Source organism: Lycorma delicatula, chromosome 6 (genome assembly GCF_047948215.1).
Source record: "Lycorma delicatula isolate Av1 chromosome 6, ASM4794821v1, whole genome shotgun sequence".
Classification (NCBI taxonomy): domain Eukaryota; kingdom Metazoa; phylum Arthropoda; class Insecta; order Hemiptera; family Fulgoridae; genus Lycorma; species Lycorma delicatula.
In genome coordinates this window covers 57,099,474-57,123,894 of record NC_134460.1, presented here as the reverse complement: position 1 = coordinate 57,123,894, position 24,421 = coordinate 57,099,474, and the positions used below count along the sequence as shown (strand labels likewise).

At 30.3% G+C, this 24,421-nt stretch overlaps 2 protein-coding genes across 3 annotated transcripts in view; one reads left to right on the top strand and one right to left on the bottom strand.

Moving 5' to 3' along the window:
* lace (serine palmitoyltransferase long chain base subunit) overlaps positions 1 to 8,913 on the bottom strand; it is a 153,914-nt gene extending 145,001 nt beyond the window's left edge. The window contains exon 1 of the mRNA XM_075369934.1: positions 8,898 to 8,913. The gene's annotated coding sequence lies outside the window, so the exon portion shown is untranslated. The remainder of the gene's footprint in view (positions 1 to 8,897) is intronic.
* Rtnl1 (reticulon) overlaps positions 1 to 24,421 on the top strand; it is a 296,105-nt gene that overhangs the window by 91,265 nt on the left and 180,419 nt on the right. The window lies entirely within an intron of this gene.

The window sequence follows — 24,421 nt, the reverse complement described above, 5'->3', positions numbered from 1 at the left end:
AAAACCAAAGGGTCGGTCTAGTGGGGTGAACGCATCTTCCCAAATCAGCTGATTTGGGAAGTCAGTTTCCAGCGTTCAAGTCCTAGTAAAGGCAGTTACTTTTAATTGGATACCAGACCGTGAATACCGGTGTTCTTTGATGGTTGGGTTTCAATTAATCACACATCTCAGGAATGGTCGAACTGAGACTGTACAAGACTGTACTTCATTTACACTCATACATATCATCCTCTGAAGTAAGACCTGAACGGTAGTTCCCGGAGGCTAAACAGGAAAAAGAAAAAAAGAAGTTGTAACGTTAACGTTTCCCCTTTTTCTGCGGTACTTTGTTAGCATTATTAAACCAAATCAAAAAAAAAAAAAATATTAAAACCAAATTAAATTAACGAATAGACTGTCATCTTCACAGAACTGCGCAAGATTTTTTATTTTTATTATAAAAATAGAAGTAGCATTTGAAAATATGATTCTAGTTTTTAAACACTGAAGCTGTTCCAGTTACAAAAAAAATCTACAATTTAATTAATTTATATGAAATTAACTTCACAAAAGCTGTTTTTAATTAGCTAAATGCTTGATAATTTGATTGTACGGTTTGTGAACATTTAGGCAGATTATCGTGTTTACTAAATTTAATTTCCTGAGATTTTTTCACGGGTTTACGTTAAAAAAAATTACATTTAATCTAAATTTTCATGAGAAATTAATGTCATTTAAGATGAAATTCTTCAAATATTGAGATTTTTTTTGGTATCCTTAATAAGTCATTTATCAAATTTTGCTTTTGATGTGTAGCGGAAGACGAAATTAGTTTCAAGTAGGTTAAAATCTTATCGTGTTAAAATGTTTCAGAATTATTAAACTTGCAAGAAATATCTGCAACTTCAGCCTTTTTTTTATTAATATTGCTAACTGATTTGTTGTAAAATCAATTTCTTAAATTATTTAAAAGATCTATTTGAAAGTAATTTTGTTTTTATGTAATTAAAATAGACGATATTTAATTGTATATGTTTTAGTGTGTTACCCAAATCAATCATTAAATAAAATAAAATAGTTAATAGCTAATTAAAATTGTAATAATACTCTTCAGGGAACATTATTATTCTAATGACTCTAATGGTAGTCATGAGAACGGAAACTATTTAGTCGATAAATGTTTATTTCTTGCCATAAAAGACGATAATGTGTGTTGCAGAATTTATAATTTACTATTTACAGTCGTAATTATATTAATTGTACAGACTTAAAATTGTTACACAACATTAATAATATCTTTTTTCGATTGAATGATAAAATACCAGAATAGGTACTACAATTGCTTATCTTATCTTCGCACTCATTTTCTTTATGCAACTAAGACGCAGCTGACATGAGTTTTTTAGTAATATTCTGTCGATATCAACACACTTGATTTAAGTACGATTCGAAAACGCGCGCACGCTCGGAAACTAATGTTTAAAATCAATTTTGTTGCAGTACGTAATATTTTCCAATTAAAAACGTTTATTCCTATTTGACCTTGAAGTGTCGTTTATAAAATAACAAAATCAATTTATTTTCATATACTGCACGTCTATTTTTGTCATTTTCTATAATGTAAGACATTAAAGGATAAAAGCAACTAATACACTTGTAAAATTATTCTTGCATACATTAATGAAATGTTTTTTTAAGCTGTATGCAAAAATTTTATTATAGAAATTATATGATGATTGAACCCCTTACTAAATTTCCAATATCTGATCTGCAGTGATTTAGATTGCATAAACTGCTTTGGTGTAACAATCTTAACAAAATATTTTTTGGTTTAGGTTGTACTATAATTTTATATATTGACTGCCAAAATGTTATTATTATGAAGTCATGAAATTATAGAAATTTTAAAAGCAACAAAATGAAATTTATTCGAATATTTCGTTTATTTTGGTTTCATTTAGCCAAAGTTTGGTGGAGGAAATACTCATAATCAACGTACAGCCAAAACTATTATAGGTAGAGACTTGTAATTTTCAGGGTACTTCGTAACTTTAAGTAGGCGTGCACTAAGAAAGGATTTTGTAAAATTTTGATTTTAAGGGTTCAAATGAATAATCGATAGTATTTTCAGTATTGATTTGTCTTTTAAGATCAATCGATATTGAACGAATGGATTACGGTAGTAAAATGTATTAATAATTTGATTTTTTAATTTAATTTAAATTTATTATTAATGCTGTTATTTATTCTTAATAATTTAATGTTTAAATTTAAATTTATTATTGATGTTATTTATTGTTTATTCTTCTGGCTCTTATTTGTTGGTGTTGCTTCTTCCTACCGATCGTTTATAAACATTTAAGAAAAAAGAAGTCATATGATTTTTTATGAGTCAACAGGTTAGTGTAATGTTTCAAAAATCGAATAAACATGTCGATTGAAAAGATAACTGTCAACGACAAGTTAATAACCCAAACAGTTAAACCTATCAAAGGAGATGGTACATGCCTGTTCCGTGCACTAGCTTTCACTTATTCAGTGATAAAGAACGATGAAACTTTCGAGGCCACAACGGGTAACCTGCTAATATCTGAATATAACAAGAGATAAAAATATTAAGAATTAAAAAACACGACTGCTAAAAAAAAAACAATTGCTGATAAAATATTGCTCTTTCATATAGGATAAATAAAGAGCATGTGGGTGACAATTTTGTATATAATTTTTTTCAAGTTTTTTAAATTTATTTAAACATATATATACTATGACAATCCCGGTACTGAACGAATTGGAACCGATTACATCTAAATCGGTTTAACCGTTGAGCTACTACGGTGGAATAAACATACACCCTAAATGCATTACACTCCTTTTTGGGCAAAAAGGAGTGTAATGCGTTTACACGTCTTTCGTGTAAAAATACTAACATGATAGACGTCATATCTATCGCAAGAGTTTAATATGTATTATTTATAGGGTTAATTTATTTAGAATCTGATGAAATAATCGATACATTTACATATGATCTCATACTTCTTACAAATTAAAGATAGGAAAACGCAAAAATTCTTATCATACTTAACCTCAAACAAGTAAATATACGAGTATAAGTAAGATTGTAAATTAATAAAAATATTTCTTTTAGAGTATGTGAGTTGCCTTGACTGAGGACACATCTTTTTAATCCGCTTTAATGCGTCCTTTAAAGCTGCTTAACCCTTCTCAATACATTTCTGTATAAGAGATATAAGTTTTTCTTAATGAAATATATATAAAAGTAAATACTTGTAACCATCAATTTAAAAGTAACGATTTTTTCTTCCTTATATTACAAGAAAGTATTGTAATCGCGAAAAATTTCGGTATTCAAATTTCCACGGAAATATCCATATTGACCATCCCTGAATCCATTTTGACTTGTTACACCGTGATATCTGTACGTATATTAGTATGTACGTGTGTATCTCTCATAACTCAAAAACGTGTTTAGTCTTAAAATTTGAAATTTTGAATTTAGGACTGTTTTAACATCTAGTTGAGCACCTCACATTTGATTGCAATTCGACTGGACCAAAGATGTCCAGAGAAATGTAAAACAGTCTGGATTTTGGACTTTTTCTTAACTGCAGTAATAAAGCCCTCATTGAGAGCTTTTTAACGATATATCATAAGTGGTACTTATTTTCATTGGTTCACAAGGAGAAGAGTCATCGGTTCGAACCTGACTTCATTTCCTTTCTTTTTTAAATTTAAATATATTGATCTGTTCATAATTATTAACCTCTAATTAATCGTAATTATTGTAAAAGAAATTACAATAAATAATAATTCAATAAAAAAACAAAAATGAAAAAAAAGTGTAATAAAAATACAAATATATAAAAAGTATATGTAATTTAATAGACGTACAAGGAAGTTATGTGGTGTCCACATTAGATTTTTACAATTAAGTATACTATTAAATAATTTAGTTAGTAATTATTAAGAATGACTAGTCTTGAACTTCTGTAAAAAAAAAAAAACAAATACGCTTACTAGTAAAATGAAATTGACAGTCTGATATTTTTGAAGTATACAAATGCTGCAGTTGCAAATTTTTGTTTTGTGTTTTAAAGATGCTTATAGTATGATTTTTATGTACAGTCCACGACAAAGCATATTTATGAAAGTAGGGCAACTGGTCAATACTTCTTCAGTGCAGTACACTAGGTTATCTATTTCTTAAATCTAGGCGGTACAATTTAGTACCGCCTTACCCAATATAGATAATTAAATTTCTGTAGCTACTACATACGACATTTCCAGTTTAAGATAAATATACGAAAACAAGTATGAAAACATAAATTTAATTAAAATGGCTATTGTTAAATTTTGTTCATTTGTTCATATTAGTATATTATTAAAAAATTAAATAATAAAACAGTTTCGCATCCAAAGATTGTTTATAAAGTAAATTACGTAAATTCCTCTCTTTATTTGTTAAATTTGTTTCATTACGGTATAACGGTGTAAGCTATCAAGATGGTTCAAATGCTCTAATGTAAAGTCTATTAAAATGCATAAAATATATAAAAAAGAATTTTGTAAATCAAATGTAAGTCCCCCAAATTGGCTGAAAAACTAATTTTTTAATAATTTAAAAAATGCTATAAAACCGCCAAAAGACGAGTTAAATAAGTTATATTAACGTAGCGTATGTTCCGTAATTAGAACTTATAGTAACTTGTTAAATTAATTAATAATTGAGAGACAGTATTAGTATTAATTTCGGTTGGGAAAGTCTTACCTACCAGACTTTTAATTAATTCCTGGAATGCACTTGTTTAAACTTACGTTTGAATCTTTACTTAAGCAAAGTTTCGATGCTTTAACCATCGAAATACTCTGGTTTAGTTCCCATTCCTGGTAACTCGTTTTCCGGATGCTCTTTAGTAATGATTATTATATTTTGCTACTTCAGCGGTGTCAGAAAATTCTTCTTCGATTTTAGCACAGTATTTTGAGGACAGCCAGAATCATATGAATTTAAGTCAGATGAATAAGCAGGTCTAATTCGACAATCGATTATTGGCCAGAAATTCGATCTTCGGAATGGATGATAAATCGTCAGGCCACAATTTAGCTCTTTTCCACCGAGCAGAATCTGTTAGTGTCATTATTTTTTTTATCCGTCCTTAATCTTAACGTTTTTAGATCATCCATATTTTATTGTAAATACAATACAACTTCTAAATTTCATTAGCTGCTTTGCCGAATTTCAATTAAAAGGTTGATAAAATTGCTTTCTGATTTTCGATAATTTATTTTTACGCCAAAATTTTAACAACGCAAAGAAATTCAAATCGTTATTGTTTTCCCAACAGTCAGTTGACGAATGAGTCTGTCGGCTTTCGTAATTCTTGTATGTGATAAACAAATACAATCATTCACGTGATTTCAACTAAATCACCACTCGGGCGATCTTACCGGGTTTTAGGAATTAAATTGTCACAACTTGTAAAAATAGTGAAAAGTTTTTTTAAAAATATCATTACATTTTTATACTCATACAAAAAAGATTCCTCAGCAATACTCATGATCTATTGGCTGTATGAAGATGATGGCATATTTACTATATAAAATATAATGCATCATTCATTGCTTTTCTAGTTAATTGTAACAATTATTTCATGTTTATCACTTAAAAAATTGTTGTTTTACCAGTTATCAAAATCAAAATTTTATTTCGCATAAAATTACCTTAATGTGTTTATTGTGTGTACTGGTTCATTGTGTGTACTAAAATCGTCAGTTCGTTTGAAGAAAAGTACAGTATTACTTTCAGTTGCGTGGTGGGAATGGAGGATGAAAATGGATTTTCTTTACGTTTTGAGGTATGAGAAATACGAAAATACCATTCACTTAAATTGTGGTTTCCTATTTATTTACATCCTTATTTTAATATATCCCTAAGGGGATATATTTCTATCTCCTTAGGGATAGTTTATTTAATGTCCCTAAAATTATTCTGTAAATTTTTTTTATAAACTTTTGTGGCTCGAAAATTTCCTCAGTTTCATTGAAATTTAGATACGCTTTAGTATATGTGAAAGTTTTATGCAGATTGGTAGAGTCGTTCTTGAGATACGCTCAATTTAAGGTCGAAAAAAATTGAGCGGGGCAAGTTAGAAGCGTGGTTCATTTTGGTGCTGTAACTTGGAACGTTTTACGTTTCTTTATCTATGGCATCTATTGTTAGCAATATCGTTCGGCGTATTCAGGTATCGTTACTTACTTTGAGGGTTATAGTGATTGAGGTACATGCTTTTTATGTAAGGGTTTTTTTGACTGTGAAGTGGGATATTTTTCATACGCGCTTATGTATCTTACGAGGTGTGATCAAAATGTACGGTGAATAATTTTTTATTAAAAAAAGTAATAAGGTTTCATAGAATTCGATTTAATCTCCTTCAAAGTACTGTCCTTGGCTAGCAATGCACTTATCCCAACGTTGACTCCATGACTGGAGGTATTTCTGAAAGGCGTCTTTCGGAAGGGCTTTCAGCTGCTCGGTCGTGGCCCTCTCAATGTCAGCAATGGTGTCAAAACGTTTTCCTTTAAGCACAGTTTTAATTTTTGGGAAGAGCCAAAAGTCGCATGGTGCTAAATCCGGTGAGTATGGCGGATGTGGACAGACAGGAACACTTTTTTGGTGTTCCTGTGTGACACGGCGTTTTTTTCGAGGTGTGACACCGGAGGGTTGTTGTGATGAAGAAGGAAGCCATTGGTCCATTTTTCTGGTCGCTTTCTTCGTACGTCGTTTCGAAAACGTTGCAGTACACCCTTATAAAATTCAGAGTTTACAGTTGTTCCCCTTGGAACGAACTTTGATCACACTATGCCCTCACTATCGAAAAAAACAACGAGCATGACCTTGATGTTGGATTTTGACTGACGTACCTTTTTAGGGCGAGGAGATGAACTGGTTTTCCATTGGGAACTCTGCATTTTGGTCTCAGGGTCATAGCCATAGACCCAACTTTCATCTCCAGTTACAATTTTGGCCATGAAGTCCGGATCTGGATGAAGACGACCCTTCAACTCCGTGCAAATTGACACACGATTTTCAAAATCCATGTTGCGCGTCAGACACGATAAACACAACCTCACCCTAGCGGCTCTGGCAGGTGACTGGCAAGCTCGAACGTGTGTGTTATAACTTGTCCCTGCCTGTCTCAGTTGATCACGCTATTGGACAAATTACAGCATATGGATGTAGCGTCGGCAGTTGCCGCTATAAAAATTCATTCACCGTATTTTTTGATCACACCTGGTACAAGCATCGAGTTGAAACTTTGATGCTTGTGTGTAGGTTCTACTGGTTAATCGAACGTATGTAGTGCATTATACTTTGAAAATCAGTGCATTTCTGACTGCGACATAGTGAGAGCGTAGGAATTATTAATTTAATATAAATTAATTTTTTTTTCTGCTTGATTGTTTATATATATATTTTTTTAAATTTTAGATTAGAATAAGTTGAAACTTTTTCAAAAGAATACTAAATAAAGTGACGAAAAATCAGTCTTCTTGCATAGAACTACGCAAAAGTGGCGATAACATCGAGCAAAAAAAAAAAAAAAAAAACTTATATTTCATCCTCTAATTAACTCGCGTATAAAAAAAATCAGAAAATTATTTTGCAGTTATATTTGATATTTCAGTTTTTAAAAGAAACAAAAATAGATACTGCCACAAAAAAAGCTGGATAACTTTCTTACCGTTGCAAAGAGAAAATAAAAAGTAATAATTTTTTTTTTCATATGTAATTTCATTTTACCAAAGATTCGTAAAAAGAGTTTGCAAAACAACTATGATATTAGTTTATTAAGGAAACAGTAGATATAAAAACTAGTACCGGTAATTAAATATAAATTAAAAAAATAAAAACTTGAAAATATGAGTAAATATTCAGTAAGTATTAAAAAATAAAACTGTATAATTAGAAAGAAATTTACTTTATTTTTTGTTTTATATTTGATATAAATATAAAAAAGTAATATTTGAATATTACTTTAATCTTCTTGAACTATTTTATTTCAGTAACTCGATTACATTCATATTTACTTCATCTTCCAAAATAATCCGTGTAAAAAAAAAATACCTTGAATAAAATAAATAATAAATTCTGCTTAAAAAAGGTAACAAAAAGTAAAAAAGTAAAACTTTTCAATTCTTTAAACTTCAATTATTTTGGAATTTGCTACAAATTAAATATACATTTTAACGTATTAATCTTTAATGTATCTTATCACGCGGCCACCATAGAAAATTAATTCTAAAAATAAAGGATTAATCGTCAAAAACTAAAATTTCCTTCCTTTTTTTTGAAGATAAGTAAAAAATGAAGTTTACTTCATAAATTCTCCCTTGTACTAGAATGTAAATTTCTGAAGATATAAAAACAAAATCCATTCCTAGTAATTTTGTTTCTTTTACTCGGTAAGTTTCATCTTTCCGCTCCCATTTCTTAGATTACTCTTGTGCAACGCCTGATAGAGCTTCTAGTACGTACAATAATCCGTTCTATTTATTATGTGTGTGTATTTCTGTGTTGCAGTTAAGGTATAATCCATGATATATCACTTCCCAGACTCGCGTTTGCGCTTAAGTAATGCTACCAACATTAGACACCTTAATGTTGAACAATAAATTGCCACTTTCCTGTAATATGGCCTCATATTGCCTCTGGCTTAAATAATTTTTTTAATTCTACTAATGTAAATGTACGGTAGATTTTTTTTTTTGTTAAATATGAACAAAATACAAATTTGTTAATCTTTATTAAACTATTTACGACATATGTAAAAAGAATTATTATAAATCATGCATTTTTCGGTTCTAATGAAATATAGATATTATATATTTAAATGATTTACCTGTTTTCTTGACGTCCTAAATGTTTTGTGTCGTAGAAAGAAGTGAAGGCATATAATTATGTAGACATATTTATTAATATTCAAATGCTAATTATTATTATTCTAATTTTTTAATTTTATACTAACCTTCATGCGTCGTGGAATAGTTGTGAAGGAAATGTTTACTGGGAAAAATTCACACATGATAAAAATGAATTTTATTTATTTTTTATAATTTATTTTTATCTTTCATCTTTGTTTATATTTTTCCTTTATCTATATATATATATAAATGTTAAGTTCGTTTGTGTACGCTTCAAAAACTCAAAATGTTCTGCACCGATTGAGCTCAAATTTCAGCCCGATATATAACCGCACCAAAGATTGTTTTCATCTATTTTTAATAAATCTATCTATCTATTTTTAATTTGTACAGTTTTTTAATAAATAAGAGACTAATAAATCAGATATGTAAACAAAGGAAAAAGATCAATGCAAGATGGCCGCTGTCAAACACAACGACCAATCACAAAGAGCCCGTATGGCCGTTGCCAATGTAAACAAAATCACAACTGATTAAGTAACAAATTTCTTTGAATTATATTAACAGCTAAAACATCTGTATTTTATAAAAAAAAACAAAAAAAAACAGAAATACCAAAACAAAAAGAAAAGCCACCAAGAAGGATGACTTACAGTAAATAAATTAAAACACCCAACTTTCTTATAGTCCAGATAGACTTAAGACTATGCAAGCAAAAAAAGTCGAAATAACCAAATACACAGAAAATAATATCCCTACATAATGGCCAAAAAATCCTTTGTTAGGTTAAATATTCACTTTTGTCTGAATTTGCAGGAGGCATTTACAACGAAGCATTGATAAATATTGAAGACAATTGCTTAGTTAATGCAAATAAAGTTCTTAGTCAATTGGGAACGCACCGTAGCTGCGATTGCTTCATTTGATGTGGATTTACGCCGTGAACAGAATTACAATATTGGTGATCTTCAGTCATATGTCCAATCAAACATTCCCAAATTAACGCGTGAACAGAAAGGCATTTATGATCACATAATGCAAATGATAAATGACGGAGTTGGGGGACCTTCTTCTTGGATGCGCCAGGAGGAACTGGGAAACAATTCCTCATTAGATTGATTCTAGCAACGGTTCGATCAAAAAATGACATAGCCTTAGCTCTTGCTTCGTCTGGAATAGCTGCGACATTGTTACCAGGTGGAAGGACTGCGCATTCAGCTCTGAAGTTGCCATTAAACATGCAAATCATCGAAACTCCCACGTGCAATATTTCCAAAGCATCCTGTATGGGAAAAGTATTACAAAAATGTTGTAAACTCATTGTTTGGGATGAAGCACCATGGCACATAAAAAATTGCTTAAAGATCTTGATCGATCGTTACGAGATTTGCGTGGAAACGTTCAACCATTCGGGAATGCTTTGATATTGCTCGCAGGAGATTTTAGGCAAACATTGCCTGTAATTTCTCGATCGACACCAGCAGACGAAATAAATGCTTGCCTGAAATATTCAACACTGGCGACACGTACGTACATTGCAGTTGACTACGAATATCGTGTCCAGTTGCAGAATGATTCATCAGCTGAGGTATTCCCACGACAGTTACTGGACATTGGAAACGGACAGCTGCCAGTCGATGAGACGTTTAGAAAAATACAATTTCCTGATAATTTTTGTAATTTAGTAACATCGAAAGAAGAACTGATCGAAAAAGTATTTCCTGATATTCAAATTAATCATAGAAATCACGATTGGCTCAGTGAACGAGCTATCCTTGCCGCAAAGAATAAAGATGTCTATCAAACTTAATAATGTTATTCAATCCAGCATTCAAAGTGAGGAAATTACATAGAAGTCGATAGACACCGTTGTGGAAGCAGATGAAGTAGTTAATTATCCAACGGAATTTTTAAACTCACTTGATCTGCCAGGGATGCCACCACACATATTAAAATTGAAAATAGGTGTGCCAATTATGCTGTTGCGGAATATTAATCAGCCAAAACTCTGCAACGGCACGCGACTTGCAGTTAACGGGGCCTTTCAAAGGTGAAGATGTCCTCATTCCTCGAATACCCATGATCCCGACCGATACACCATTTCAATTTAAAAGATTGCAATTCCCAATTCGATTGGTATTTGCAATCACAATCAATAAAGCTCAAGGTCAATCTTTAGAATTGTGTGGTTTAGATTTAGATGCGGATTGCTTCTCACATGGACAACTGTATGTGCGTGTTCCCGAGTCGGCAAACCAGATAGTCTTTATATCTACGCAGACAGTGGAAAAACAAAAAAATATTGTATATCCACAAGTATTATAAAATTAAACTTCTATGAAACGTATGCTTTGTTTTGTTTCTCATTTCTCATCCATGCAACCACAATGTGCCACAGCGAAGCGTGGCGGGTACAGCTAGTTATTTATATATTAAGTTCATTTATTGAAATGGAATACCATGAGAAACTAGTACACGCCTTTATTTATTTTTAATCGTCAAGATTTTAAGTACATTGCCTTTTATATCGGCCAATTGTTAATTCGTAAAGTATATTTACGGTAATATTCTAAAAAAAATAATTTTTCTATACTTGAAAATGATCTTTGACATAAACGCATTACTTAAAAAATTTGTCGAAATTTTCTTTTTTTTTTGTAGAACTTCAAAAACATTACTATCCAATCTAGGTGTGATTATATTTTCCTCACTGATGGGAAAATTTAAATCTTGTTGCTTATAGTATTGGTCATAATCACATTTGCATAACGTTGGATAAAGCACGTAAACATATTTTTGGTTCTAGTTGTAACAATAACTTTTTCACTTGATAAAAGCATTATAAAACTTCACTTTTAGGCATTATAAAACTTTATGATGTTCACTTCTCCAGTCGATCAATAATTTATTGCATTTTATAATTTACGTTCCTTTTTCACTTTATAAAAGAAAATATACAATATTATAATACAATACAACTTGTATTTTAATTAATTATTTGTATGGTTTTATCACAAACTTTTTTCCCCTAGTTGAAAGAGTTTATATAAAGTACTGTTTCATAAGAAAAGAATTCACAAATTTGTGAAACTAATTTTTTGCTTTAGAAAATATGCCGTAATGCACTTTCTGTCCGTAATGTATGTAAAGTATTAAAAATACAACTGTCACCGGTCAGGTTAGCTTTATTTTGAAGTAATTACTTTCCTAAGTAAAATATCAGTCCTATGGTAACAAAATAAAGATGTTAAACCGCTTGACTGAATAATTTCGGCATTTCATTTGGTTTTGCATGCTGATTAGCAACCTTATATTTTATACATCACTTATGATCCTTTACTTAACTCATTCCTAAAACAAATGTTTTAAGTTAACTTTAATTATTAAAGAACGGGGGTAGCTAACATGTGCGTTCAAACCCAGTGAATATTCTCTGAGATTGGATTAGAACCTGGGTCCCTGTAGCATTACAGTTTAGTGGTAGTTCACCATTGTAATTCGTTAACTGTTATTAACGTATGAATTATTTTTATTCATCTACAAGATAAGCTATGCCTTCGCCCTATCTTATCGTACTAGTCTTTTCAATCGGTTACTCTTTTCAATTTAGTAAAAACTCTCCCTACCACCTTTCTTGTCATTACGTTTTCAAACCAGTTATTTGTCTTTGCTCTTCTATTTAACTCTTAGTTCTGTTAGATCAAGCTTCGCGAGCAATTTTTTTTTTTTTTAATAGATGCTTTTACGTTAAATGCTCTGGCTGTATGCTCCAAAAGTTTGTGATGTAGCGACTTGTTTTCATGAACGATATTTTAATAGTTTTTTTGCGAGACCCGTTTGATAAACCTAGATTATTTCTTCGTAACTCGTACAGTTCCACCCAATTCATTGTATTTCGATATTTTTATTAACTGAAATTGCATTTATCGGTTTTTTTCTCTTTCTGTACTCCTTCCCCTTAATTAGCTTAGAAATTTATTTATACTATGTATAATTTTGCTATATTTCTAGCTTTGTAATTTTTTTTATCATAAAAGCTATAGTATTTCTCAAATTAAAATTAATTTTTATTTTTGTGAATACAACTGCATCATTTTATATCTACTGAGAGTTAACACTTGCCGAGTTGAATATAATTGTGTTGATTGTTTTACTAAAGAAAACTAACCCCTTTAGTGAACAAAGTGAATATGTTACTTTGTTAAGTAGAAAATCATCATTATTTCGGGGGAGGAGCTGATTATAAACAATATATTCGGCTAATAAAGAAGTTAACAGAAACCACTTCACTCATCACTTTTCCTAATAAGTATGGTATTTAATTATTTTTATTATTTATAATAGCTGTGTTATATTCTAAACTGACTCGTGCACGTTGTCTATAACTGTTATGGCATCGAAATTACAAATATCGATTGTAATCAATTCGAAAAGAGAAACCGTCAAATTCAAAAAACTAGGAAAGATCGATTTCAGGATTACGTACAGAAGCTTATAAAATACATTTTGTTTTATTCTTCATGTACATTAACAAAACAGCCGCTTTTAATTTCTAATTCGAATCAGTTTTGCTTGTTATGTATTGTTACGGAATTTCTTATAATAAAAAAGAGAGAGTAACTTTGCTGATCTCTACGGTGGAATTGTAACCTCTAAGTCTTTCATCCGGAAAGTCATAAGTTCAAATTCGGTCAGGCTTGACATAAAAAACATTTAACCTACATCTACCGTTTAAATTATTATTATCAGTACAAAACAACCGTAGATGTAAATTGTAAGGTAAAATATAGATTTATAAAATATTAATTAAAAATATGTCAGGCCTTAAAAATATCCCGAATTTTTTTAAACTCATTTTTTGGCCGTATTGAAAAATGTAAGTTTGGTCGAGTAAACGACAAACAAAATTTTAAATAATGTTAGAAAAATATTATCCTCCGACTGAGGATTTTGTTCATAATACATTATTCTATGCGTTTAGCTAATGCACTTATATTAACCCTTAGGTTGGCATCTTTTTTTCAATTTATAGTTGATACGTCCATTAAAAATGCTATGTAATATTTCAGTCTATTTATACTACTTTTATTTACAACCTTTTTATACAAGAACGACGTCATTCTGAACAACTATTTTAACGATGAGCTTAAAAAAAAATAGTTATAAAACTTGAGGTAAAAAAGTACGTATTCTTTTGCATTCCAGCTCGCCTTAGCTCAAATTCACGCTCACACTCTTAACACTGTTTCCGTATATTTTTTCTTATTTTCATCAAATTCAATTGTGCTGATTGTTTCTATTATTCCGGAAAAAAATTGTCGCTATTATTCGCAACAATAACAACGTGGTCATTGCGGATTGTTAAATACAGGTGGCCATTAGTTTTTTAGCCCTACCCTAAATCTTAAATATAGATAACTAGAAAGTATTTTTTAATGGTACTAAAATGTAAAAAAAAAACATTATTATTAATTTTGTTCCATTTCTTTAATTTTCGATGTTTTTTTAAATGTGGTTTTTAATATAAAACAGATAAATATATCAATCCTAATTTTGTCGCCGAATTAATAGTCAAAATTCAAATAGAATATTATTAATTTCTTACTTTTTAGTGCTTTTTTGAAGTTGGTTTTATTTCTTTATAGTTTATTTTAAGTTCGATATTTTTAAGTTAGTTTATAGATCCAAAACTTGTTTCTAATAATAACTTACTAACATGATATAATAATTCATGACAATTTAGAAATTGACATTAAATGTTTTTTTTAAATGGCTTATCGCTTAATTTGTCAAAATACGAATAAAAAGCAGAGGATATACGGCAATGATGAGATATTACTAGTTATTACAATGATAATGTTTAATTTAAATATTTTTACATATATGTTAATTTTTTCAGTTCTCTATGTCTCTGTTCTACAACTCATATGCGTATATATATATATATAGTGTTCACGAAGTTCTCCCGGACTTTCATAACCTACTCTACTCGTGAAAATAATGGAAAACATTCATATAAGCATACGATCTAAAATGCTTCGTGTGTGAGTCACGGCTAGTTAAAGATTTCACTCGGATTTCAGCTACCCCGGTGAAATGAGTCGTAGTGAAATTTTTGGAACGTTAATTAAGGAGCAGAATTAGTGATTTCTTTTGGTTAATGATTTGAAAATCTAATAAAATAGATCCTAGAACCATATCTGCAGTAGTTTTTGAGATCTTGGGTGAAAACCAATAAATTGGGATAAAAACCCTTTTTTTATATTTGACGTACAATAACTTTGATAAATGGGTAATAAGCACATAAAACCATCAAACAAAACTTTGTTAAAAATCTAATTCTGAACAAAATGGTGTACGATTAGTTGAATAGAACAAAGAAAAATTGGAGTTTTATTTACAAACAATACACTAGAACAAAGTGCATTTTACGTATCAGCTTATAATAAATGTTCAAAATTGAATCCGCCATTTTCAACACATTTCTTGACATGATTCTATACTGCTTTTGTTGCTCTTTTTAGATATTCAGGGCCAGTTAAGTTTCTCAGTCCCATCCATAACGCGGGACAATTAATCCCTCACGAGAATATACTCGTATTTTTGTTTTGTCATCCATCCTCACATGCAAAAATCTAACATCAGTCGATATTAGTGCCCAGGAATGTGGATCTCCACGACCGATTCATTTCTCAGGAAAATGATGTACGCGAGTGGAAATGGCACAAGAGAAATTGGGAGACGCGCCATCGTGCTGGTAGTATACTTTGCCTCTCATAACTAGAGGAACATATAATGTTCTCATAACTAGGAATATATTCAAACTGTGGTAATTCTTCTCGAAGAATATGCAAATAAACCTCAGCATTTAAGCGGCCAGGTAATATGAACGATCCAAACGGCTGATTGTGAAGAAAACCGCCACATACATTGAAGCTAAATCGGTGTTGAAAATTGCCTTCCACCGTTTCTTGAGGGTTTACTTTTGCCCATTTATGCTCATTGAGTAAGTTGCTGACGCCACCTTGAGTGAAATTTGCCTCGTCGGTCAACAAAACATACTTGTAGAGTTATCGATTTGTATACCACCAGTTTCAGAACTCCAAGCGAAGCGGGTTGTCTTCTGGGTGTAAATTTTGAACTGGTTAATTTATCCTTTTACGAGTTTATATACTTTTTCCTTTAGTTTATCCTTTAACGAGGATAAAACTCGTTTTATGTTTTAAGTGTCTTCCAAACCATCGAATTCAAAACTCCGATCCGCTTAGAAATACGTCGTCTACTGACGCCTAAGACTGCGCTAAACTGCATCGATAATAATGAATAACAGCGTCGTGTTGGACAGATCGTTCGTAGCTTCTTCTACGAAGAAGTGAACTTGTTTCCCGAATATTGCAAAAAGTAGCTCTAATTGTTTTGGGATCTGGAATCTCGCGAGTCAGAAAATGTATTTCATATTCTAATGTAGTAGCTATAGCATTACTATTACATACACCCAAATTGAAAACCGTTAGTATTCCTCTGTTGTAAACAAGTACGGCATTATTTCAATGGCAAACCGATTACGTTCAAACTAAAATTCACAGTAAACCTTCGTTAACGACAGCACAGTTCACATTACCAGATTTATTTAATGTACCTTACAGAATGATTTAAACAAACCTTACAGAATGATACTAACACAATACAATTGCCAACTTTGAAATAATAATTTTTCAAATAATTTATTGGTATATTTGTCATTAATGAAAAAAAATTATCTAAGTAATTTTTATTTTACAATCTTTGTGTAATTCCCATTTTTTAATTTTTTAACAGTAAATTTTGTTTTTACAAATTTTTCACACCACCAAGAAAGAATTTGGTTTTTGTTTACAGAAAATAAATACTTTTCTGATAAATGTAGTAAATGTACTCTTTAAGTGAAATTCGAATCTTTGTAACTTAGAAATAATCTTAAGACCATTTTGTTCAGAATTAGATTTTCTACAAATTTTATTTAAACGTTTTTACTTGCTCAGTACTCATTTAACAAAGTTATTGTACGTCAAACATAAAAAACAGGGTTTTTTACACCAATTTGTTTTTCACTCTAATTTCTCAAAAACTACTGCAGATACTGTTCTGCGACCTTATTTTATTCAATTTTTTAGGTCAAACGCGACAAGAAACACTAATTCTGGCCCTTAATTCTAATTAAGCCCTTAATTCTAATTAAGCCCTTAATTCTAATTAAGCCCTTAATTCTAATTAAGCCCTTAATTCTAATTAAGCCCTTAATTCTTAATTCTAATTCTGGCTCGTCTCACCGAGGTAGTTTATACCTGAGCGAAATCTTTCCCTAGCCGTAACTCGCAAACGAAGCATGTTAGGACATGAAAATAATGGAAAAAAACACATATGTAGAGTAGAATAGGTTCTTAAAGTCCCGGAAGAACTTCGTGATACATTCTGTATAAACCGTTACAACAAAAGATTATATTTAATGTGTTGTTTTAATTTAAATGTTATTAAATTTATCTACACAGCTAGTTCCTTTTAATATAAATGTATATTTCCTTTTTTCGTAATTAATTTTTTTTTATTACAGGTGAGTGGCTTACTCCATTTTTATTAAGTCTGCTTTTTGTAAGTAATTAAATTTCTATTATGTTTTTTTTACTTTACTTGCTCTTAATTAACTTTATTTGTTTATAAATAAAAGTTTAATTTCTAATTTCAGTTTTGAAGGATAATTTTTGTATAATTTTGTTAAACGATATCATGTTTAAAATCTAAGTATTTTTTTTTCTTAAGTTTCCACGAATCTACACTGTTTATATTTGCGTACAAGATGTATAAGATAATAATTAAAAAACAAAACACCAGAATTTGAATTGTTCACGTCTACCCGGAATAACTATGAGAAAAATTTATATCTTTTTTCTTACAGGAATTTCTTCAGGATTCAGTACGTTTATATTGTATACATTTTATATTATAGTCTGGTGCCTGTGCAGGCTATAACAGATGGTGGCTTTAATGGCCTTTAATGACTTTTGTTAAGACTTATCAGGTACCCGAATACAACAAAAAATGTAAAAGTAATATTAAATTTCAAATCGCTGACTAACTTACTGTATCCTTAAAAGATGCCTATAAGAAAATAAAAAGAACTATTTATTTCTTGTTTCGTTTCTCATAATTATTCTAGGTAAATTGTACCATTAGTAATATATTATATATTATATTAGTATTATATTATATTTTTAATTATATTTAAAACTTCTTTTTTGTATCTAAAAACGAAACTTGTTTTTCTTTTAATATTAAAATAAAAAATATTAATATAAAATATTAATTTTTAATATTTTTAGAAACGTTCTATTTAAATAGAAATTTAAAAATTAATGAATGATAATGTACATACGTGTAAAACATGTATACGTGCTAGCCGTCATGCTCTACCTGCTTCCTTTTGCTGGTCACATTTTTTGCTTATATCTCGAGAACGATGGATTTAAAAAAAAAAATTAGAAGAGGCAAAAGATGTTAGGTTTTATCGTTTTATGGAATGCCATTAAAATTTGGAAATAACGTAATTTTTAAATTTTGTCCCTCAGTATAGCGTTCCCCTTCTAGATAGAACAATTTAAAATAGCCTATGTTACTTCCAGACCGAATACCTGTTATTACCCAATCGTTTGTTGTAATTGGTTGGATCTGTGAAGCTACAGAAGAGAACAAACAAACATTAAATATATTACCATTCCTATGGATATAAAAGAAATTTTATTACTCGAATGTATGGTATTATTGATTCGTTGAATCAGTTGATTACTTTTTATTTAAATATCAACGTTGTTGTAAAGTTTTTAATGATAGTCTAAGATCCGGCAACTAATTTCTACAGGTATCTGAATTTTTAATGAAACTCGATTTAAATGAATGATTAAAGATAATTTAATACATTATTGCCGGGTTGCCTAGAAAAAATTAGCCGCGATTACCTTTAATAAATATATTGTAATTAATTCATTTTAACGAATTGCAACTATATTTTTTTTAAGTGAAACGCCATTTGAAAGGAAATGATGTGAAGAATGTAAAAAAAAATGGTTCCCAGCTCTTATACAGCCGCAACCTCCAAGTTGCCAGGTGTAAGCAGGTATGTTATTGCTAATTATTTATACTCATCGTGATTTTCAAAAAAATTAAATTTAATTTTTTCTATACACGATAGTCGTGCTGCGTCGTTCTTGTTTACAACATGAAGCAGCGCGTGCGTTCCTTCTCTCTCGTTCACACTAATCCAGACTGTAATTAGTTCAAATAATAGCAACCATTTCTTGCGGCCATTTTTTTTTACTGACAACCATGTGTTATCGTGTAAAGAAAAAAATTAAACTTCAATTTAGTATATAATTTTTTTGAAAAACACGATGAGCGTAAATAATTAACAATAACGTTACCTGTTTACAACTGGTAACTTGGAAGTTGCGGCTAATTTGACAGCTGGTAAACATTTTTTTTTTCATCTTCATATCATTTTCTCTCAAATGACGTTTAATTCAGTTAATCATAAAAATTAAATTATCATTAATCATACATTTAAATTTAGTTTAAATAAAAACACCAGTTACCTGCAGAAATCAGCTGTCGGATCTTGTAGTATAAAGTATTATTAATTGCGATTTAGAACTATTTATTTTTCTGCGTTTATAAACATTAAAGTTGTTATCTCTCTGATAAGTAATAAAATTTTCCAATGATAAGTAATTAAACTTTAATTTATTAGTTACCACTTACGAAATTTAAGTGCAGCTTGAATTTGGAGTATTCTATTTTGTCATTTAATTGATTTTTTTTTTTTGTTAAAATTTACAAATTTAAAAAAAATTATAACTGACTTTATATTAGAAAATTGGAAGAAGAAAAAAAAGAGAAATTAAAAAAACTTTATTCTTGGTGGAGTGGTAACATCTCTTTCTGCCTTTCATCCGGCGGCCCAGATCTCGAATTGCGGTCAGGCATGACATTTTTTATATGCTTAAAAATTACATTTTCATATTCGTGGGTGCAAGTTTCAAAAACTTCTGTAGTAAATCAATGAATTAATTCATCATAAAAAAATGTATTACACTATTAAGAAGAAAGGAATCTTTTTTGTTTAAAAGTTTTTTGGCTCATATCATACGAAAAGAAACGCTAAGATAGTTCAAACAAATATTAGATTTCTAATCATGAGTTACCTCTAGTGAGGGTTTGGTGAAATAGTTCATTGTTAGATACCCACCGGGTTGGTCTAGTGGTGAACGCATCTTCCCAAATCAGCTGATTTGGAAGTTGAGAGTTCCAGCGTTCAAGTCCTAGTAAAGTCAGTTATTTTTACACGGATTTGAATACTAGATCGTGGATACCGGTGTTCTGTAGTGGTTGGGTTTATCTCAGGAATATTCGAACTGAAACTGTACAAGACTACACTTCATTTACACCCATACATCCTCATTCATCCTCTGAAGTATTATCTCAACGGTAATTACCGGAGGCTAAACAGGAAAAAAGAAAGAAAGTTCATTGTTAGATAAATGTTTCTTGATTTTAAGTTTTGAAGATGAGCAAGGTTGTCCATAAGGAATTCTGTAACTATTTTCAGATGGTTCTTTAATTCCTGGAGAAAAATAAATTGTCATATATGTGTTGTTCCCATCTGGATAAAAATATTCCGAATAAACCCCAAGGATTGCGATTTTGATCCGCAATTTTCTTCTGTGTGAGGTTATCTGTCACGTATTACAGTTCCTCTAAAGTCAGGTTTATTCCTTTTCCTTATATCTGATTCTACCTTTCTCATTATCGGCTCTGTAATTGTAGGTAGGTTTGATCCTGCCGTTTCCTCTATGATGAGGATGTCGTCAGTACACCGATCGGATTGTCTGGATGATTTCCATTTTCCGTCCGATGGCTGCACAGTAACCCTCCTAACCTCTTTTAAATAACTACATAACTCTTGCCTCGAGATCCTCAGTTATTTGTTACGTGTCTAATAATGATGATATTAATAGTGTTATCACATGTTATTTTGAGTGATTTTTAGATGGAATTGGTCAAGCAAATAGGTTAGATTTGTAATAAATTATTTTATTTGTATCCAAAACGTTTCCCTTAAGTCGTTACTCCCTTAAAAAAATCATTGAATCTTTATTAAGGACTTTAAAGGAACATATTTAAAAGATATATTAGGAATTTATTAACACTCACTACCATGTAGGACTACTGCTCACTACAGCGATAAAAAGCTACTTAACGAACCTTGAAGTATTTTGTACTCGATCTTAATGACATGTCGTGCAGTCTGGTAAATACATTAAGCACATAAAATATCAATACATCACTTTTGGACAGGACATCAATGTTGCTTGTTTGTAAACATTGTACGTAGCGCTAATCAAAACAAAATTTTAAAATAGTTTCTTATCCACTACTACGTTTACTCGGAATAGTTTTTTCGAATAATAGTTAATTTTTAATTATTTTTTTTCAAGTAATCGAATAGTTATAATACGCTAATGTTAATACTAAAGCGCTTTTTAAAATTCGTGAGATCAGAAACGTTAAACGGTTTGAATTTGATCTCAAGCTTGATTAAATTTCAAATTCGACTAATAGAACAGCAATAAAATAGAATTTATTTAATGTAATTTAAACAAATATATGTAACGTTAGACCACGTTTAATTTATCCTTTATTCTGCATAATCGGCATACAGCTTATAATTGCTTTCTAAAAGAGGATATTGCTGGATAATCCATTAATTTTACTCAGCGTTTAATTGAACTCTATAATGAATTTTAAAAGATTGAGATTAATTTATTTTCGCTTCTTAATCTCTAAAAAAAAGAAGTTTTTACCTGAAAATGTTTTTTACCTGGATGATGTATTTTCTTATTAATATTCAAGCCTTACTATATGGAATGATTTCGGCCATCTTTTTTTTTAAATTTTTAGAGGAAATCCTCTTAAAATCTACGATTATATAATAAAAGTCTTGAATGTGTCGTCAGAGTTGAGATCTCAGAGTTGAACTCACTGTTTGGAATCGATTTTTTTCATAGTACTGTAGTTAGGTATAAGGGTATCATTCAAGGAAAAGTTCTTTTCAACTCAGGATACACTATAATATCGAGAAAAATTACTAATTTTTTTGCTTTATTTAGATAAAATAAGCATGAAAGAGGCGCGAGCATGTAGAGCTATTTGGCTTCACAAAATATCCCACCATTGAGTAGCGGCCTTAGATTTTTGTTTGTAGAGTAATTTTATAAACGTAAATATAAAAAAATTATAGGAATTAAATATCAGTATTCATTAAAATACCATATACTATTCTATTGTAATGTAGTTAATATTATAACATCAAAAGGACTGTTTGTTAGTCAGTCTATTACGTCATCATTTAAACCTATGATGTAGGAACCTTATTTGTATAAAGGACTTTTAGAATAGAAAACTCAATTAACTTGAGTTTCTATTGTATATGCATAAATACAGAATATATCGGACATTGTTTGAATAACAAGAACTTTTCGTGACTTTTCCGGAAGCGATTCACCTTTCCTCATAATTTTCTTGGCAACAAAAAACAAAGTTTTTGAAATTAAAAAACTCTGTAAAGACTGTCCATTTTCTTGCTGCCAAGTATTTCTTAAATCAAAACTAGAGAATATTTAAAAATAATTGGTTTTCTGAAACATAATCTCTCTCTTAAGTTATTTGCAAAAATTTTGATGAGAAATATCTCCTTCTCCTCCTCCATTTCTCCTCCTTCTTCTTCACTATTTCTTCTCCTTCTCCTTCTCCTTCTCCTTCTTCTTCTTCTTCTTCTTCTTCTTCTCCATTTCTTCTCCTTTTCCTTCTCCTCCTTCATTTCTTCTCCTTTTCCTTCTCCTCCTTCATTTCTTCTCCTTTTCCTTCTCCTCCTTTATATCCTCTAAAGACTGCAGTGTTCCGGTTGGAACTGAAAGATTCAATAATTACAAAGTTGATGTGATTATGATCGTATCCGTTATGGTCCTTACGTCACTATTTTGTCACAAATCCATTTGTTGATTATCGGCTTACTATTCAAATTAAAATCCCATTTTCTACAATAACGCTGTTTCGAAGACATTAAGAATCTATTTACCAATATAATTTTCAATAGTTCTTGTCATTTTCTACGTTCTATAACCATAATTTATAATTAGAATGTTCTGTACTCTTCGTCTTCCTAACTTTCTTAGTATTTCATTTCCACTATCATAAAGGTCACATAAACCTTTTTACTTATTATTCCTAGTTTCTAGAAATATTTTTTACCCTAGTAGGATACTTGGTGTGGAGAATCATAAAATTTGGTTTTAAAACTGCTTTTGATATTCTCCTAGTTTCGGTTGCTGTATTTATCTCTTTGTGTTTACGCAGGGTACGCAACAGTTTCAATAAGTATAAGGCCAACTTATGTTGATTATTAATCGATCAATCGATTTGAACCGGAAGATCTGCATGACCCCTGGCCCATATTCCCCGGAAGTATGGACTTCATATCCATATTTCAAAGATTGAGCGAATTCATTTGGCGTTATATGAAATGGAATAAAGACGACTGTTTCTCAGCCACACCTCAAGCTATCAAATCATTTTGGCTTCCGATTACACATCAACAACGACTACCCGTGTGGATTTGGGAAAAATCAGGTACCTCCTCGGTTAAAATTAATACCCAACAAAGAGTATGAAACATACAATTTCCTGTTTTCTTCATTTTTGTTGCTCATATAAGTGAAACCGAAAAAACACGTTATTTACAGTCTTAAATTTAATAGAAACTGATTACAAAATAAAAGGATGACGGGTAAAATTCAAATATTTTAACAATAAGACCATTTGCTTTATAAACCGAGAATAAATAACGAAATTCTTTTTTCGTCAAGATGGACGACCTACTGAAAATAAACTCACTTAAACGTATAGTTGTTAATTTAGCGAATCCAATACTGAAAAATTTCCACTTCCAGTTTAAATAAACGTATTGATAACGATCTCATAATGCTAATATTGAAATAAACAAATCCGTTGAACTGAAAAAAGTTTTTCCATTAATTTATTTTTCTATTTCTGTTATTAATAAAATAATACCAGTATTTCGGCAGTTACTTAAAATACACACCAAATAGTTAACACTCGCTACGTAAAATTTCGTATTCGATTTAACTATAGAAACAACCAACTCCAATATAGTTTACTTTTCACTTATAAATAGTAACAATATTTTTCAATAACTCCACACAAATAAGTATTGTACACGCACGCGCGCGCACGAGGTTTCTGAAAAAAATCTGTAGATAAATGTTAAATGTTTTAGACACAAGTGTACCTTTTACTGTATGCAATAAAAATTAACTAAGGAAAGAATATTACGGAAATGAAATTTTATTTTACAAAATCATATTGCTTACCAAATTAAATACTTCATGTCATTATT